Source organism: Arachis stenosperma, chromosome 3 (assembly GCF_014773155.1).
Source record: "Arachis stenosperma cultivar V10309 chromosome 3, arast.V10309.gnm1.PFL2, whole genome shotgun sequence".
Classification (NCBI taxonomy): Eukaryota; Viridiplantae; Streptophyta; class Magnoliopsida; order Fabales; family Fabaceae; genus Arachis; species Arachis stenosperma.
Window position 1 is genome coordinate 110,610,956 of NC_080379.1, and position 19,162 is coordinate 110,630,117.

The 19,162-nt window shown below is 39.9% G+C and overlaps 1 non-coding gene across 1 annotated transcript; it reads right to left on the minus strand.

Annotated features, from left to right (window-relative positions):
* Window positions 1–18,357: 18,357 nt before the first annotated feature.
* On the minus strand, window positions 18,358–18,461 carry LOC130972243 (small nucleolar RNA R71). Its single transcript, XR_009083435.1, has one exon. It is a non-coding gene; the product is annotated as a small nucleolar RNA R71 (small nucleolar RNA).
* Window positions 18,462–19,162: the final 701 nt, after the last annotated feature.

A 19,162-nucleotide genomic window follows, 5' to 3' on the forward strand; every position in this document is an offset into this window, starting at 1 on the left:
GAAAGGAATTCAAATGAATTTTTAATTTGAATTTTGGCCCAAAAATCACTCCCAGGAGGCTGCCCTGCCCTTGTGGAGGGCAGGGCAGAAAATTGATGCTTGGGCTAGCAATTGGTGCGGCCATGATGCATGTTGGTGCAAGTTTGGTGCGCCCTTGGTGCGCCAGAGGCTGCCCTGCCCGCGCCAAGGGCAGGGCGGGAAAGCTGCTGCGCCAGAACGTGATGCGTGCGTGCGCTTGGTGCTGCCAGGATTGAGAGGCGCGCGTGCGCGTGCTGCACGTTGATGCGTGGATGATGCCAGATTTGAGGAGCGCGCGTGCGCGCGAAGCAAGTTGACGCGTGGATGCTCCCTGCCCGCGCCAAGGGCAGGGCAGGAATGGGTTGATGCGCCAGGGAGCGTTGAGCGCTCGGATGGTGCTGCCAGGGGGCGTTGTGCGTGCGCCAGGTTGAGAAATGGTGCGCACACTCATGATTCTGCCCTGCCCGCGCCAAGGGCAGGGCAATGATCCTTCCTTCATGGCCCGTGTTCGAAACTGGGCGGAGGCATGCACGCTAATTATTTTCTTGGTTTCTTGGCACGCTAGTGGGTGTTAGAGCTTGGCTTCCTCATGGTCCCTTGTTCGAAACTTGTGGCTTGCATGGGTGTCATTTTTCCTTGGATTTCTTTCCTTGAGGTGCCCGATCCTGCTCTCCACAAGGGCAGGGCAGAGTTTGCTTCTCTTGGCTCCAAGGCACCATTTTGTGCTCTGCCCTTGGAGTGGGCAGGGCAAGGTTGCCTTGTCTTGGTTTGGTTACTTGATGCTGCCCTCCTAGAGGGCATTCTGCCCTTGTGGAGGGCAAGGTTGCTTCCCCATTATAATGCGGCACGCCTCCTCTTGATTCGGCCACGCTTTTCTTTCTTTGGCTACACTTTTTATGCCACGCTTTCCATTTTCTTTTCTTTTCTTCACCTAAAATAAACCAAACAACCACTCAAAGCATCACTAAATTCAAGAGGCTTATAAATCAATTAAAATGCAATTAAAATTAGCTTAAACCTCATGATTTATCATTAATTTCATAGTGGTTGCTTGATTTAGAGAAGTTATGCATTTTCACTCCAAATCACTAACTTAGGATGCAAGAAAGTGCATAAATGCTAACAAAACAAGTGAAATTAGCTTGAAAAATGGGTATATGATGACTTGTCATCACAACACCAAACTTAAACCTTGCTTGTCCCCAAGCAAGCATCAAAACTAAGAGTAAATGATATGAATAATAAAAGAACACAAATCCTTATTATGCAGATAGCAGAACTTCAATTTATGGGGCATTTATGCAGACAATGATACTCACTTATTGGATTTGCTGCTGCATCATCTTATTTTGGGCCAGAATTGAATCAACTCCCTCCAACTCCATGACTCCTCTTCTTTGTGATGGTTGGCGTTGTCTTTGATGAGCAAAGAAATATTGGTTGTTGGCCACCATATCAATGAGGTTTCGAGCTTCCTCTGTGGTTTTCATGAGTTGTAGAGAGCCTCCGGCAGAGTGATCAAGAGCCTCTTGAGCTTTAAGAGTGAGGCCTTCATAGAAGTTTTGTAGCTTGTCCCACTCAGTGAACATCTCTGGTGGACACTTCCTCAATAGAGCCTTGTATCTCTCCCATGCTTCATATAAGCTCTCGGCCTCCAATTGAGTGAATGTTTGAACCTCTGTCTTCAACCTTAGGACTCTTTGAGGTGGATAGAATTTGGCAAGGAACTTGCTCACCAAGTCATCCCAAGTGTTGATGCTTTCTTTTGGAAAGGTCTCTAGCCATTGAGTTGCTTTATCTCTAAGAGAGAATGGGAAGAGAAGCAACTTATAGCTATCAGGAGGTACACTATTTGTCTTCACTGTATCACAGATTCTCAAAAAGGTGGACAAACACTTGGTTGGTTTATCTTTACTGGTTTTGAAGAAAGTATTTGGTTTCTTCTCACCCATTTCTGCAAAGTGCTTTGCCACTTGAGCTATCTGCTCCTCAAGCCCTCTCATTAACATCTCTTGGTTCTTTGTTGTTTCTTCTTGATGTTTCATCATTCTCTCCATTAGGATCTCCAAGTTTGTGATTCTCTGAGAGTCTTGCGAGGTTGGTTGGTGATGACATGTTGAAGGTAAGAAAGGTGGGTGTGGTGGAGGCATGTACTGGTTGTTATTGCTGTAATGGTGTCTTTGATGATTTATGAAGTTCGGGTTGTTATAATGGAATTCCCTTGGTCTGTGATTTTGATACTCATTCCTTCTCCAGTTAAGATGGGTTTGGAAGTGTCTGTGTTGTGGGTATTGGCTTTGGGTGGTATTAGTGGGTGGGAGATGTTGATTGGTTGTGGTCATGGAATTATCCTGGTGGAAACTTCCTTGTTCTTGATGTTGAGACTCCCTCATTCTCAGATAAGAATGAGGTCTCCATGGTGGAAATTTAGCATTTATTGCAGCAGACAACTCTATGTTTTGCTGTGGTTGATGGTGCATTTGTTTGTCTTGATCCTTGATCGCATTCACCTCGTCAATATTTGCCACTTCTTTTTCTGAGCTTTCATTTTGTGGTTTCTCAGATGGATGTTGGTTGTTGACTCCTTTGTCATTGAAGTCTGTGACTCCTTGAGCATTTGTTGTTGCTTTGAGTAGGCCATCTGAGAAGTAGTCTACTGCTTTTCTTGTTTCTGGGGTCAATCCTTCATAGAAAGCTCGGAAGCCCACTTTATCAGTTGCTCTCTTGTATCTTTCCCAGGCCTTGAAGAGTGGTTCTTTGTCCCCTTGTGTGAATAGATGTTCCTCCTCTTTCAGCTGGATGATTTGTTTGGATGAGGTAAATTTGGCCAGAAATTTGGTGACCAAATCATCCCAACTAGTGATACTTCCTTGGGGAAAAGTTTCAAACCATTGTGCAGCTTCACCCTTCAATGAGAAGGGAAATAACAGAATCTTATAAGTGTCACGATCTGATCCATCGGTTCTGACTGCATTACAGGTCTTTAGGAAAGTGGTTATGTGCTGCTGAGGATCTTCCGATGGACTTCCATCAAAAGAACAATTGTTCTTGATGAGTGCAATGAGGGGTGGCTTCATGTCATGATACCCTTCGTCTGTAGAAACTTGATTTCCTGTGATATGCAAACAATCAGAGTGACCCAACAACAACACTTTTGAGAATTAAGTGCAGTTATTTGAGATAAATTGTTAGTGAATTAGTAGAGGCAATTTCTCAAACAGTTAGTGTGTTAGTAAGAGTTAGAATAACAGAAAAAGAAAAAAAAATGCTTAATCTAGACCTCCACTTCACTTAATCATTGTCAATCTATTTCAATCCCCGGCAACGGCGCCAAAAACTTGATGTGTGGAGAACGATCCAACACAAAACTCACCGGCAAGTGTACCGGGTCGCATCAAGTAATAATAACTCACATGAGTGAGGTCGATCCCACAGGGATTGAAGGATTGAGCAATTTTAGTTTAGTGGGTGATTTAGTCAAGCGAATCAAGTTTTGGTTGAGTGATTTGTGTTTAACAGAAATTAAATGACAGTAAATGTAAAGGGGGAAGGGTAAAGTGCAGTAAATTGAAGAACAGAATTGTAAATGTGCAGAATCTTAAATGGCAAGAAAGTAAATGACTGAAACTTAAAGTGCAAGAAACTTAAATTGCAGTAACTTAAATGGCAAGAAAGATAAATTGCTAGAAAGTAAAAGGGAATTGAGGAATGGGATTGTAAGATCTAAACAGAGAAGAAGTAAATTGCAGTAAATGGTTGAGCAGAATGTAAATCAGCAACAGGTAGCATTCAAACAGAATTTAAATGAAATGTAGCAGAGGTTCACAGAAGAACCAAAAGTGAAATTGTGATCTCAGGATCCCAAGGGCTTAGGTAGCAGAGCCTAAAACCCAATTTCCTTCCCAGATCTGAATGAACTAAGCAATTGACAGAAAATTAAAGAAGAAGCAATAGAAGAACAGAATTGGAATTTAATTATGCAGAAATCAAAGTGCAAAGAGTTTGAATGGGAATTGGGACAGAATTTCCCCAATTTCACACACCCAATACTCAGAAAAACAGAGAGTAGAATTGCCCAAGGGAAATGAGGAAGGAGATCAATCAATTCTCCCTTGATCCTCTTAGTTCTCGGCCAATTCTCTCAAGAACAATTCCAAGAGAGTCAAAGCTCCAAAGGAATGTGAAAGTGAAAATTCAAAAGCCAAGGTAAAAGTAAAAATTCAAAAGTGAGCATAAAAGTAGCTAAAAAGGGTAGCTAAAAAGGTTCTAATTACATCAAACTAAGTCCTATTTATACACTTTCTATTCTTGGATGATGGGATTTGGATGGGCTTTTGGATTGGTGAAGAAATGAATTCAAATGAATTTTTAATTTGAATTTTGGCCCAAAAACCACTCCCAGGAGGCTGCCCTGCCCTTGTGGAGGGCAGGGCAGAAAGTTGATGCTTGGTGCTTGGAGTTGGTGCGGCCATGGTGCGTTTTGGTGCTGCGTGGTGCGCGTCTGGCATGAGGTTGGTGCGCCAGAGGCTGCCCTGCCCGCGCCAAGGGCGGGGCAGAAAATGTTGATGCGCCAGAATTGAGGAGCGCGCGTGCGCGCTATGCACGTTGGGGCGTGGGACGCTGCCCTGCCCGCGCCAAGGGCGGGGCAGGATCGGTTTGGTGCGCCAGGGAAGGAACGCGCGCGCCAGATGCTGACAGGACGAGGAAATTGGGGCGCCAGGAAGCAAAGTTGGTGCGCCATTCAAATTTCTGCCCTGCCCGCGTCAAGGGCAGGGCAAGGTCCCTTCCTTCTCATCGTGGGTTCGATCCTGGGAGGGTGCAAACACGCTAATTATTTTCTTGGTTTCTTGGCACGCTAGTCACCCTTAGTCTTTGGCTTCCTTATGGTCCCTTGCTCGAGCCTTGTAGCATGCATAGTTGATATTTTCTCCTTGATTTTCTTCCTCATGGAGCCCGATTCTGCTCTCCACAAGGGCAGGGCAGAAATTGCTTCTCTTGGTTCCATGGCATCATTTTGTGCTCTGCCCTTTGGAGTGGGCAGGGCAGAGTTGCCTTTCTTGGTTCGGTCACTTAATGCTGCCCTCCTAGAGGGCATTCTGCCCTTGTGGAGGGCAATGTTGCTTCCCCATTGCAATGCGGCACGCTTCTCTCCTCTTTGGCTACGCTTTCCTTTTCTTGTGTCACGCTTCTTAGGCCACGCTTTTCATTTTCTTTTCTTTTCTTCACCTAAAATAAACCAAACAACCACTCAAAGTATCACTAAATTCAAGAGGCTTATAAATCAATTAAAATTCAATTAAAATGAGCTCAAACCTCAATGATTAACATTAAATTCATGGTGGTTGCTTGATTTAAAGAAGTTATGCATTTTCACTCCAAATCACTAACTTAGGATGCAAGAAAGTGTATAAATGCTAACCAAACAAGTGAAATTAGCTTGAAAAATGGGTATATGATGACTTGTCATCAAGGTTATAGCCCAAGAACTTTATAAGGTGGCGGACAAGTCCTCTACCTTGGCAAGGTTAGCCTTTCCTCATCTCATTTGTCACCTCTGTTATTCAGTTGGAATTGACATAGAGGGAGACATCCTCATTTATGAGGACAAGCCCATCACTAAGAAAAGGATGGAGCAAACAAGAGATCCCACTCATCATGAAATCCCTGAGATGCCTCAAGGGATGCACTTTCCTCCACAAAACTATTGGGAGCAAATCAACACCTCCCTAGGAGAATTGAGTTCCAACATGGGACAACTAAGGGTGGAGCACCAACAACATTCCATCCTCCTCCATGAAATTAGAGAAGACCAAAGAGTCATGAGAGAGGAGCAACAAAGGCAAGGAAGAGACATTGAGGAGCTCAAGCACTCCATAAGATCTTCAAGAGGAAGAACAAGCCGCCATCACTAAGGTGGACCCGTTTTTTAATCTACTTGTTCTTTATTTTTCTGTTTTTCGAATTTTCATGCTTGTGTTTATCTATGTTTGTGTCTTATGATCATTAGTGTCTTAGTGTCTATGCCTTAAAGTTATGAATGTCCTATGAATCCATCACCTTTCTTAAATAAAAAATGTTCTTAATTGAAAAAGAGAAGAATTGCATGAATTTTGAATTTTATAACAGATTAATTATTTTGATGTGGTGGCAATACTTTGACTTTTGAATGTATGCTTGAACAATGCATATGTCTTTTGAATTTGTTGTTTATGAATGTTGGCTCTTGAAAGAATGATGAAAAAGGAGACATGTTACTGAGGATCTGAAAAATCATAAAAATGATTCTTGAAGCAAGAAAAAGCAGTGAATTCAAAAAAAAAAGAGAGTATATGCGAAAAAAAAAGAGAAAATAATAATAATAATAATGAAGTTGTGATCCAAGGCAAAAAGAGTGTGCTTAAGACAGAGTGCTTAATTGGGGACTCTAGCAAAGCTGAGTCACAATCTGAATAGGTTCACCCAGTTATGTGTCTGTGGCATGTATGTATCCGGTGGTAATACTGGAAGACAAAGTGCTTTGGGCCACGGCCAAGACTCATAAAAGTAGCTGTGTTCAAGAATCATCATACTTAACTAGGAGAATCAATAACACTATCTGGATTCTGAGCTCCTATAGAAGCCAATCATTCTAAATTTCAAAGGATAGAGTGAGATGCCAAAACTATTCAGAGGCAAAAAGCTAAAAGCCCCGCTCATCTAATTAATACTAATCTTCATAGATGTTTTTGGAATTCATTGCATATTCTCTTCTTTTTATCTTATTTGATTTTTAGTTTCTTGGGGACAAGCAACAATTTAAGTTTGGTGTTGTGATGAGCGGATAATTTATGCGCTTTTTGGCATTATTTTTAGTATGTTTTAGTATGTTTTCGTTAGTTTTTACTATATTTTTATTAGTTTTTAGTTAAAATTCACTTTTCTGGACTTTACTATGAGTTTGTGTGTTTTTATGTGATTTCAGGTATTTTCTGGCTGAAATTGAGGGACCTGAGCAAAAATCTGATTCAGAGGCTGAAAAGGACTGCATATGCTGTTGGATTCTGACCTCCCTGCACTCAAAGTAGATTTTCTGGAGCTACAGAAGCCCAATTGGTGCGATCTCAATTGCTTTGGAAAGTAGACATCCTGGGCTTTCCAGAAATATATAATAGCTCATACTTTGCCTGAGATTTGATGGCCCAAACTGGCGTTTCAAATCAGCTCAAAACTGCCCGGCGTTTAACGCCGGAACTGACACAAGAATGGGAGTTAAACGCCCAAACTGGCACAAAAGCTGGCATTTAACTCCATGAAAAGTCTCTACACGAAAATGCTTCAATGCTCAGCCCAAGCACACACCAAGTGGGCCCGGAAGTGGATTTTTATGTCATTTACTCATCTTTGTAAACCTTAGGCTACTAGTTCTTTATAAATAAGACCTTTCGCTATTGTATTTTCATCTTTGGACGTCTAGTTCTTAGATCATCTTGGTTCTTCTGGTTCCCTCTCTGGGGCCAAAGCCAATGATCACTATTATCACTTATGTATTTTCAACGGTGGAGTTTCTACACACCATAGGTTAAGGTGTGGAGCTCTGCTGTACCTCGAGTATTAATGCAATTACTATTGTTCTTCTATTCAATTCGGCTTGTTCTTGTTCTAAGATATTCATTCGCACCCAAGAATATGATGAATGTGATGATTATGTGACGCTCATCACCATTCTCACTTATGAACGAGTGCCTGACAACCACTTCTGTTCTACAAGCAAACAAGGCTTGAATGTTTATCTCTTGGATTCCTTAATCAGAATCTTCGTGGTATAAGCTAGAATTGATGGCGGCATTCAAGAGAATCCGGAAGGTCTAAACCTTGTCTGTGGTATTCTGAGTAGGATTCAATGATTGAATGACTGTGACGAGCTTCAAACTCCTGAAGGCTGGGCGTTAGTGACAGACGCAAAAGAATCACTGGATTCTATTCCAGCCTGATTGAGAACCGACAGATGATTAGCCGTGCTGTGACAGAGCGCGTTGAACATTTTCACTGAGAGGACAGGACTGTAGCCACTGACAACGGTGATGCCCAACATACAGCTTGCCATGGAAAGGAGTAAGAAGGATTGGATGAAGACAGTAGGAAAGCAGAGAGACGGAAGGGACAAAGCATCTCCATACGCTTATCTGAAATTCTCACGAATGAATTACATAAGTATCTCTATCTTTATCTTTATGTTTTATTCATATATCATCCATAACCATTTGAATCTGCCTGACTGAGATTTGCAAGGTGACCATAGCTTGCTTCATACCAACAATCTCCGTGGGATCGACCCTTACTCGCGTAAGGTTTATTACTTGGACGACCCAGTGCACTTGCTGGTTAGTTGTGCGAAGTTGTGAAATTATGTTTAGACCATGGTATTAAGCACTAAGTTTTTGGAGCCATTACCGGGGACTGTTTGTGTTGTGAAAAGAATGAATCACAATTTCATGCACCAAGGGTGACAACTCATAAAGAAAAATAGAAAATAAAAACTAAGGACATTAATAAACAAAAGAAGCAAAAAGAAGCAAACAATCCAAAAAGTATTGATCCACACTATGGACATATTTACAACAACCAAAATATAGCACTCATGAGGCTAGCTCCCCGGCAACGACGCCAAAATTTGACAAAGACCAAATTGCATAAGTTAGGAATTTTCCATCAAAGTAGGATTGGCGTTGTAAGTATAGTCCTAACCCGACTATTGATCCTAATCAAATTATAAAAATTGTCACAATCCAAAGCAAATATAAACCGAGAGTATTTCGACTCCTGGGTCGTCTTCCCTAGGAACTAATGCCAACAAGCGCACAATTTTGGTTGTGAAGGAAGCAAAGGGGGTGTTTTGAATGGTAAGAAAGTAAATAATAAAGAGAATAAAGAACAAGGCAAAACTGCAATTAATAAACTAATAAAGGAATAAAAGAACTAAGTATGTAATATGGACAAGTAAAGCTATAAAGTGATGAAAGAGGTGGTTCAAAACATAAAAGAAAACTTGACTTGGGATGAGTAACGGAATTCCTTCCTTGCCATAACCACAACTATGATAATTATGATGGATTAATCTCACTAAGTCAACTCTCACATCGGAGAGTAAGTCAAGTGAGCATAATTGTTATCAATCCACAAGTCCTAGCTAACTTACTAATTACCTTAGTAAAAAGCTAGCATTAGTGGAAACAATAACAACTAACAACCCAAGAGTTATCACTAAATGTTGGACATTATGGCTCTAGTAATCCATAAACTCATTTTTCCCAAGCTAATGGGTGGAAATTACCCCATAACTAAGATTGTCATTTTATCAAACACATAGAGGGCATAAACATAAAACATGGCAAAATTGGGAAAATGGTAAAAGCTATGAACCATAAATGATCAAAACCAATAAAAGCAACTCAAACAAACATATAAAAGCCATCAAACATCAAAGTAAACAACTAGAAATCAAAATTGCAAGACAATGTAAATGTTGACAAAAGAGAGTAAAATATATGAAAGTGTAGAACAAGTAGTGTAATTGAAAGAGAAATTAAAGGAATACTTACAATGCAATTGCTAGAATCTAAAATCAACTTGAAGTATAAAATTCTACAAAACCCTAATTAAGAACCCTAAGAGAGAAAACCTAAAACTATACTACACTACTCCTACTCCTACTATGTGTTTTTCCTATTCTAAGGTGGCTCTCTAAGCTAATGCCTTCATATGAGATGTTGCCCCCTTGATATAGCCTTTGATTTCAGCCTCAAGCCATCAAAAATGGACCAAAAAGAGCCCCAAAACGCGAGTGCACGTGCATTTTTAATGAAGGCACGCACTAGTGCCTGTGCGTACGCACACTTTGCTAAATTTCATCCTATGCGTACGCATAGTGGGTTGTGTGCACGCATACTTGCTGAATCCTTCTTGTGCGTACGCACGCATGGCTGAGCTTTTCTCCTTTGTTTTCTTCATGCTTTCTCCATTTTTGCATGGTTTATTCCACTTCTACCAAACCATTCTTGCCTCTAGGACCTGAAATCACTCAACAAACATATCACGGCATCAAATGGAATAAAAGTGGGATTAAATTGCTCAATTTTAGCACAAAAACGTATGTTTTTCATTTAGGTTTAATTTAGGGATCAAACAGAAAAGTATGCTATTTTTAGTGAATAAGTGTGAGTTTATATGATGAAATCCATTCAATTCAAGCTAATGGGCGTGGCACGCTAGTTAACAAGTCCAGAGAGCAAAGTGAAAGAGTTTTTATGGGCGTGGCACGCCAGCTACAGGGCATCGCACGTGAGTTAACAATTCCAGAGGAGAGTCCATGAAGCGTTCAATGGGGGTGGCACGCCAGTTAACAAGTCCAGAGAGCAAAGTGAAAGAGTTTATATGGGCATGGCACGCCAGCTACAGGGCGTGGCATGCCAATTAACAATTCTAGAGGAGAGTCCATGAAGCTTTCAATAGGCGTGGCACGCCAAGGAGATGAAGCATAATGGGCGTGGTATGCCAGGCCAGGCGTGGCACGCCAACTATAAACTCCAGAGAAGGGACGACAAGCTTTACTATGGGCGTAGCACGCCAGGGCCAGGCATGGCACGCCAACTATACATTCCAGAGAGCATCCTTAAAGACCCACAAGGGGCGTGGCATGCCAGGCTGGGCGTGGCACGCCAACCCTATCATTTACAAGGGGCGTGGCATGCCAGATGGAAGGCGTGGTACGCCCGTTCAATTAAGCATAGGGGAGTGGAAGGTTCAACACAATGGGCGTGCCCCTTGATGTTCGGGGTGTGGCACGCCAAACTTGTTCATATTCTGGGAATGCCACTTGAGTTCTAGGCATGGCATGCCAAGCTTGAAGAGCTCAACACCATAATGGGCGTGCAACTTGAGATCGAAGGCGTGGCATGCTAGTTCACTGATCTAGTGTAGAAGAATGCAACCCCAACAAGGGCATGCCACTTGAGATCGAAGGCATGTGACGCCAGCACAAACTTTCAAGGAAGAAGATCAACGGGCGTGCCACTTTGGATTTTAGGCATGGCACGCCAAGGAAACATGACCAGGGGCGTGCCACTTGATGACTAGGGCGTGGCACGCCAAACTTGCTCGCACCAGTGGCGTGCCACTTGAATACTAGGCGTGGCACGCCAATTTACTAGAACAAAGGGGCTTACTCATGCTTTATCGAGGGCGTAGCACGCCAGACTTGGACGTGGCACGCCAGTTCAACTCTCTAGAGAAGACAATGAAGGCCTTATTTAGGACGTTGCACGCCACTGCTAGGTGTGGCACGCCAAGTATATTTTCCAGAGGAGAAGACTGAAGAGTCCATTGAGGGCGTGGCACGCCAGTTCTGGGCGTGCCACGCTAGTTCAAGTATCCAGAGATGGAGAAGGGAGAAGTCACAATGGGCGTGCCACTTGAGCTCGAAGGCATGTGATGCCAGGGCATCTTGGCTAGTTTCACAAGCCATTTTTAGTTAATTTTACTTAGTTTTCATGCATTTCTTAGGCAATAAGTAAGTACTTAGATGAGAATTTCATGCATGCCTTGATTCATGCAAACTTGGTTAATTTTGTGCATTTTCATGAGATTTATGCAAGAATTGTTTGATGCTATGAATGATGCATTATCTTGTGATTATGGCAATACTTTGATGCATATTATTTGGTTAATGATAGGTAATAAGAAGCAAAGGAAGGACAGAGAAGAAGGACAGCAAGCAACGTTGGTGGCCAAAGTTGGTGCTCCAACGTTGCCTCAAACGTCATGCTCAAAGAGGTGCATAGTTTGAGCCAAAGTTGGACCTCCAACTATGCCTCAAACATTGGCCAAGAAAGGTGCATAGTTGGAGTCACAGTTGGACCTCCAACTATGCCTCCAACTACTAAAGAAGGCAACGTTTGAGCCCAAAGTTTGACCTCAAATGTCACCCTAAATGTTGCATGAGGAAGGCCATAGTTGGAGTTATAGTTGGACCTCTAACTATGCCTCCAACTACTCATTCAAAAGGCCATAGTTGGAGCTAAAGTTGGACCTCCAACTATGCCTCCAACTACTCATGCAAAAGACCATAGTTGGAGCCATAGTTGGACCTTCAACTATGCCTCCAACTACAACTGTGGTGTATAACATTGGAGCCAAAGTTGGTGCTCCAACGTTGATGGCAACGTCAAGGTCAAAGGGTGCCAACATTGGAGGGAACGTTGGGAGTCCGACGTTACCTCCAACGTACGCGATAATTTTGAAGCTTTGGGATTGGAAAATCGTGCAGTGACGTGTACACGTGGATGAGCAATTTTGCCAATCGACGCACACACGTAGGCGACGCGCATGCGTGGATGAGCAAACATTGCCACTCCAACGTTGGGTCCATCGTTGAGTCCAACACTGGGTTAAATATTAGGGCCAACGTCGCAGCCTTGTTTGGCAAAGTTTGACCCAACGTTTGAACTCAAACGTTGAACTCCAATGTGAACTCCAACGTCAATCCAACCTCAATACAAAAAGGCACCCATACAGAGTATGAAGGTTAACCTTCAAACGTCTTCATCAACGTCACAAGAGGCAACTCCCAACTAGCTTCAACAAAAGGCCAAGTCCCACATCCAAGTACTTGATCCAATTGAAGATGAGAAGAAGAGTGTAAATAGAAGAGTGTTGAAGATTGAAAGGAGCTATCGGGAGGCCCTGAGGGGGGCTCTGGGAGTTCAGAACTCTGTTTATTTTTGCTGCACTTTTCTTTTAGCTTTATGTAGTTTCTTTTTTTTTTCCTTTTGAGGGGGCTTACACATTGAGTACTGTAACTCTGCCCAATTTACTTTCTCTGAAATTTTAGTTTTGTTGCAATGTACTTTTTCATTTCACTTTCCATTCCAAGAGCTATGAACAACTAAACCCTTTTCATTGGGTTAAGGAGCTCTGTTGTAATTCAATGGATCAATACTAGTTTTCATTCTTCTTCTTCTTTTTTTTCTCTTGATTTCACTAGAAAGCTTTCGATCTTTATCCAATTGGATAGTTATCTTGGAAAAGAAGCTATTCATAATTGGATCTTCTCAGAGCCTTGGAAGAGGAATGAGGAGATCATGCTAGAAATGCTTTCTCATGTTGGACCAAATTGGGGTTTGGATAGATATAGTGACATATAATCCTACCAACACTTTGATTTGGAAATACATGTGTTATAATCAGTGACCATACTTCATCTCTTCCCATGAGCAATTAAATTAAGGAATTGAGCAATTGCTCAAGCTTAGAGAGATTGGGTTGCCAAGGAATTGGAATCCAATCACTTAAGATTGCCAAGGAAATCAATGAATGCATTGATTGAGGAAGAGATGAGAATGAACTTGATCCAGAGAATACAATATCTCCTAAGCCCAATGAACTCCCCATCTCTGATCTACCCATTCTCTTTAATTTCTGTTGTTTACTTTCATGCTTAATCACCCCATTCCCATTTATTTTTCCGCAACTTAATTTCTGCTCTTCTCATTTTGCCATTTACATTCCGCCATTTACTTTCTTTGCTATTTACTTTTCCCACCTTTTATTTTTCTACAATTCCCTATTCAAATCTGCTTAGTTCAACTAGAACACCCCTCCAATTAAAGTTGATCAACCAATCAATCCCTGTGGGATTCGACCTCACTCTATTGTGAGTTTTTACTTGACGACAATCCGGTGCACTTGCCGGTGGAAATTTGTTGTATTAAGTTTTCGTGTATCAAGTTTATGGCGTCGTTGCCAGGGATTGATTTTGTATTGACAATGATTAAATTAGAGGATAACTAGATTGAACACTTTTCTTTTCTTTTGATCAGTTTAAATTTCAGTAGTTACTGTTGCTATCTACAATTTTAATTTGTTTGTCCTTGTTTATTTACTTGTTAGCACACTAATCACTAGCTGTTTCTGATATTGCCTCACTAAGAGTCTCTCATTTATGACAATGGAGATTCCAATTTCTTTTAGTGATTACTGTTTGAGACAGTGTTTTTTACAAGAAAGAAGGGAGTATCCATCATCTTTTGGTCAATTAAATTTCATGGGAAATGTTCCACCACCACAGAATGATTCATGTTATTATGCTCATAGAGGGTGGGAGTATCAAGAACATGAAATGGGGCACTTTCCAGAACCACAAAATGGTCCATGTTTTGATAAAATTGATCACTACACAAGTTGTGGCTGGGAAGATCAAAATCAAAGAGATTTCATTCATTCATATCCCATTTATCAAGAGCCATTACCTCTCAATTATCCAACCTCACGTCCTAGTTTTATGATGAGCGGATAATTTATACGCTTTTGGGCATTGTTTTTAGGTAGTTTTTAGCATGATCTAGTTATTTTTTTGGTTGTTTTCATTAGATTTTATGCTAAATTCACATTTCTGGACTTTATTATGAGTTTATGTGTTTTTCTGTGATTTCAGATATTTTCTGGCTGAAATTGAGGGACCTGAGCAAAACTCTGATAAGAGGCTGACAAAGGACTACTGATGCTGTTGGAATCTGACCTCCCTGCACTCAAAATGGATTTTATGGAGCTACAGAACTCTAAATGGCGCGCTCTCAATGGCGTTGGAAAGTAGACATCCAGAGCTTTCCAGCAATATATAATAGTCCATACTTTATTCGGAATTTGACGACGTAAACTGGCGCTCAATGCCAGTTCCATGCTGCATTCTGGAGTCAAACGCCAGAAACACGTCACGAACCAGAGTTGAACGCCCAAAACACGTTACAACTTGGCATTCAACTCCAAGAGAAGCCTCAGCTCGTGGATAGATCAAGCTCAACCCAAGCACACACCAAGTGGGCCCCGGAAGTGGATTTATGCATCAATCACTTACCTCTGTAAACCCTAGTAGCTAGTTTAGTATAAATAGAACTTTTTACTAGTCTATTAGATATCTTGGTTCCATATTTGGATTTTGACATCCTGGTTTTCGTTTTGGGGGCTGGCCATTCGGCCATGCTTGAACCTTGATCACTTATGTATTTTCAACGGTGGAGTTTCTACACACCAAAGATTAAGGGTGTGGAGCTCTGCTGTACTTCAAGTTTCAATGCAATTACTACTATCTTCTATCCAATTCAATTTATTCCTGTTCTAAGATATTCGTTGCACTTCAACTTGATGAATGTGATGATCCGTGACACTCATCATCATTCTCACTTATGAACGCGCGTGACTGACAACCACTTCCGTTCTACCTTAGGCCGGGTGCATATCTCTTGGATTCCTTAATCAGAATCTTCGTGGTATATGCTAGAATTGATGGCGGCATTCATAGGAATCCGGAAAGTCTAACCTTGTCTTTGGTATTCCGAGTAGGATTCCGGGATTGAATGACTGTGACGAGCTTCAAACTCCTGAAGGCTGGGCGTTAGTGACAGACACAAAAGAATCACTGGATTCTATTCCAACCTGATTGAGAACCGACAGATGATTAGCCGTGCTGTGACAGAGCATTTGGACCTTTTTCACTAAGAGGATGGGATGTAGCCATTGACAACGGTGATGCCCTACATACAGCTTGCCATGGAAAGGTATAAGAAGGATTGAATGGATGCAGTAGGAAAGCAGAAATTCAGAAGGAACATAGCATCTCCATATACCTATCTGAAATTCCCACCATTGAATTACATGAGTAACTTTATCTTTATTTACTATTATTTGATTTTCAAAATTCCATAATCAATTATTATCCGTCTGACTGAGATTTACAAGGTGACCATAGCTTGCTTCATACCAACAATCTCTGTAGGATCGACCCTTACTCACGTAAGGTTTATTACTTGGACGACCCAGTGCACTTGCTGGTTAGTTGAGCAAAGTTGTGGAAAGAAAGTGCTGAGTTAATAGATGCACATACCAAAGAGCCATTATTGATGATCACAATTTCGTCCACCAAGTTTTTGGCACCGTTGTCGGGGATTGTTCGAGTATGGACAACTGACGGTTCATCTTGTTGCTCGGATTAGGTAATTTTCTTTTCAAAAATCTTTCAAAATATTTTTTATTCCTATTTTCGAAAAATTTTTTTTAATAAATCATTCTATGGCTTCAAAACATTTAAGAATGGATTCCAGAGTTTCATGAAGCATGTTGAATCCTGGCTGGCTGCAAAGCCATATTCAAACTTCTTTAGAATTGGTCTTCAACTAATCACCACAATGCATGTAATTCCATCCTAAAGCTGACTGGCTATTAAGCCATGTCCAACCCTTTGATTGGAGCTTTGGGCTAATATTGAAAGATTCCTGGAATTCTTCTTAAAGATTTTGAATTTCTTATTTTCTTTTTCCTATATGTTTTTCGAAAAAATAAAATAAAATACAAAAAAATTAGAAAAAAAAATCAAAAATATTTTGTGTTTCTTGTTTGAGTCTTGAGTCAATTTTTAAGTTTGGTGTCAATTGCATGTTTTTAAAATTATTATCCATTTTTCGAAAATTCATGCATTCATAGTGTTCTTCATAATCTTCAAGTTGTTCTTGGTGAGTCTTCTTGTTTGATCTGGATGTTTTCTTGTTTTGTATCTTTTGTTGTTTTTCATATGCATTTTTTGTTTGTTAGAGTTCAAGCATTAAAGAATTCTAAGTTTGGTGTCCTACATGTTTTCTTTGCATAAAAATTTTTCAAAAATATGTTCTTGATGTTCATCATGATCTTCAAAGTGTTCTTGGTGTTCATCTTGACATTCATAGTGTTCTTGCATGCATTCCTTGTTTTGATACAAAAAGAAAAGAGAAAAACACAATTATGACGTTTTAATTTTAATTTTTTTCTTCTCTCTCATCATTAAAAATTTAAAAATCAAAAAAATATCTTTTCCTTATTTCTCTCCAAATTTTCAAAAATTTGAGTTGACTTGGTCAAAAATTTTTAAAATTAGTTGTTTCTTACAAGTCAAGTCAAATTTTCAATCTTAAAAAAATCTTATCTTTTTAAAACTTTTTCAAAAATTAAATCTTTTTCATTTTTCTTATTAATTTTCAAAAATTCTTTAAAATTTTTTTCAAAAAAAAAATCTCTTTCTTAATTTTATCTTAATTTTCGAAATTATGCTAACAATTAATATGATTGATTAAAAAATTTGAAGTTTGTTACTTTCTTGTTAAGAAAGGTTCAATCTTTAAATTCTAGAACCATATCTTTTAGTTTCTTGTTAGTTAAGTAATTAATTTTAATTTTAAAAATTAAATCTTTTTCAATCCTATCTTTTTATCATATCTTCTTATCTTATCTTTTTATCATATCTTTTTCAAAATTTTATCTTTTTCAAAAATTTGATTTCAAAATATATTATCTTCTTATCTTTTCAAATTTAATTTTAATATCTTTTTCAACTAACTATTTGACTGTTTATTTGTTTCTTATCTTTTTCAAAACCACCTAACTACTTTTCCCTCTTTAATTTTCGAAAATATCTCCTTCTTTTTCAAAAATTCTTTTTAATTAATTAATTGTTTCAAATTTTAATTTTAATTTTAATTTCTTATCTTAATTTTCGAAAATCATTAACTCCTTTTCAAAAATATTATTGAAAATCTCTCTCTCATCTTCTTCTATTTATTTATTTATTTACTAACACTTCTCTTCACCTCTCTTCATCTCAATTCACTACCCTTATCCTCACCCTTCTGTTTGGAGTCTCCTTTCTTTATCCCCTTTCTTCTTCTACTAATAATAAGGAACCTCTTTACTATGACATAGAGGATTCCTCTTCCTTTTCTTTTTCTCTTCTCTTTCATATGAGCAGGAACAAAGAAAAAGGCACTCTTGTTGAAGCTGATCCTGAACCTAAAAGGACTCTGAAGAGGAAACTAAGAGAAGCTAAATTACAACAATCCAGAGGCAACCTTTCCGAAATTTTCGAACAAGAGAAGGAGATGGCAGCCGAACCCAACAACAATAATGCAAGGAGGATGCTTGGTGATTTTACTAAACCCATGTCCAAGTTTGATGGAAGAAGCATCTCAATCCCTACCATTGGGCAAACAATTTTGAGCTGAAACCTCAACTAGTTGCTCTAATACAACAAAACTGCAAGTTTTATGGACTTCCTTCAGAAGATCGCTATCAGTTTTTAACTGAGTTCTTGCAGATCTGTGAGACTGTAAAGACGAATAGACGAATAGAGTAGATCATGAAGTCTACAGGCTCATGCTTTTCCCTTTTGCTGTAAGAGACAGAGCTAGAACATAGTTGGACTCTCAACCTAAAGATAGCCTGGACTCCTGGGATAAGCTGGTCACGGCCTACATGGATAAATTCTTTCCTCCTCAAAAGCTGAGCAAGCTTAGAGTGGATGTTCAGACCTTCAAGCAAAAAGATGGTGAATTCCTCTATGAAGCTTGGGAAAGATACAAGCAGATGACCAAAAAGTGTCCTTCTGACATGTTTTCAGAGTGGACCATATTAGATATATTCTATTATGGTCTATCTGAGTTTTCTAAAATGTCATTGGACCACTCTGCAGGTGGATCCATTCACCTAAAGAAAACGCCTGCAGAAGCTCAGGAACTCATTGACATAGTTGCAAATAACCAATTCATGTACACTTCTGAGAGGATTTCCGTGAATAATGGGACGCCTCAGAGGAAGGGAGTTCTTGCAATTGATGCTCTGAATGCCATATTGGCTCAGAACAAAGTGTTGACTCAGCAATTCAACATGATTTCTAAAAGTCTGAATGGATGGCAAAATGCATCCAACAGTACTAAAGAGGCATCTTCTGAAGAAGAAGCTTACGATCCTGAAAACCCTGCAATGGCAGAGGTAAATTACATGGGTGAATCTTATGGAAACACCTATAACTCATCATGGAGAAATCACCAAAATTTCTCATGGAAGGATCAAAAAAGGCCTCAACTAGGCTTTAATAATGGTGGAAGAAATAGGTTTAGCAATAGCAAGCCTTTTCCATCATCTTCTCAGCAACAGACAGAGAATTCTGAACAGAGCACCTCTAACTTATTAAACATAGTCTCTGATCTGTCTAAAGCCACTTTAAGTTTCATGAGTGAAACAAGGTCCTCCATTAGAAATTTGGAGGCACAAGTAGGCCAGCTGAGTAAGAAAGTAACTGAAATTCCTCCTA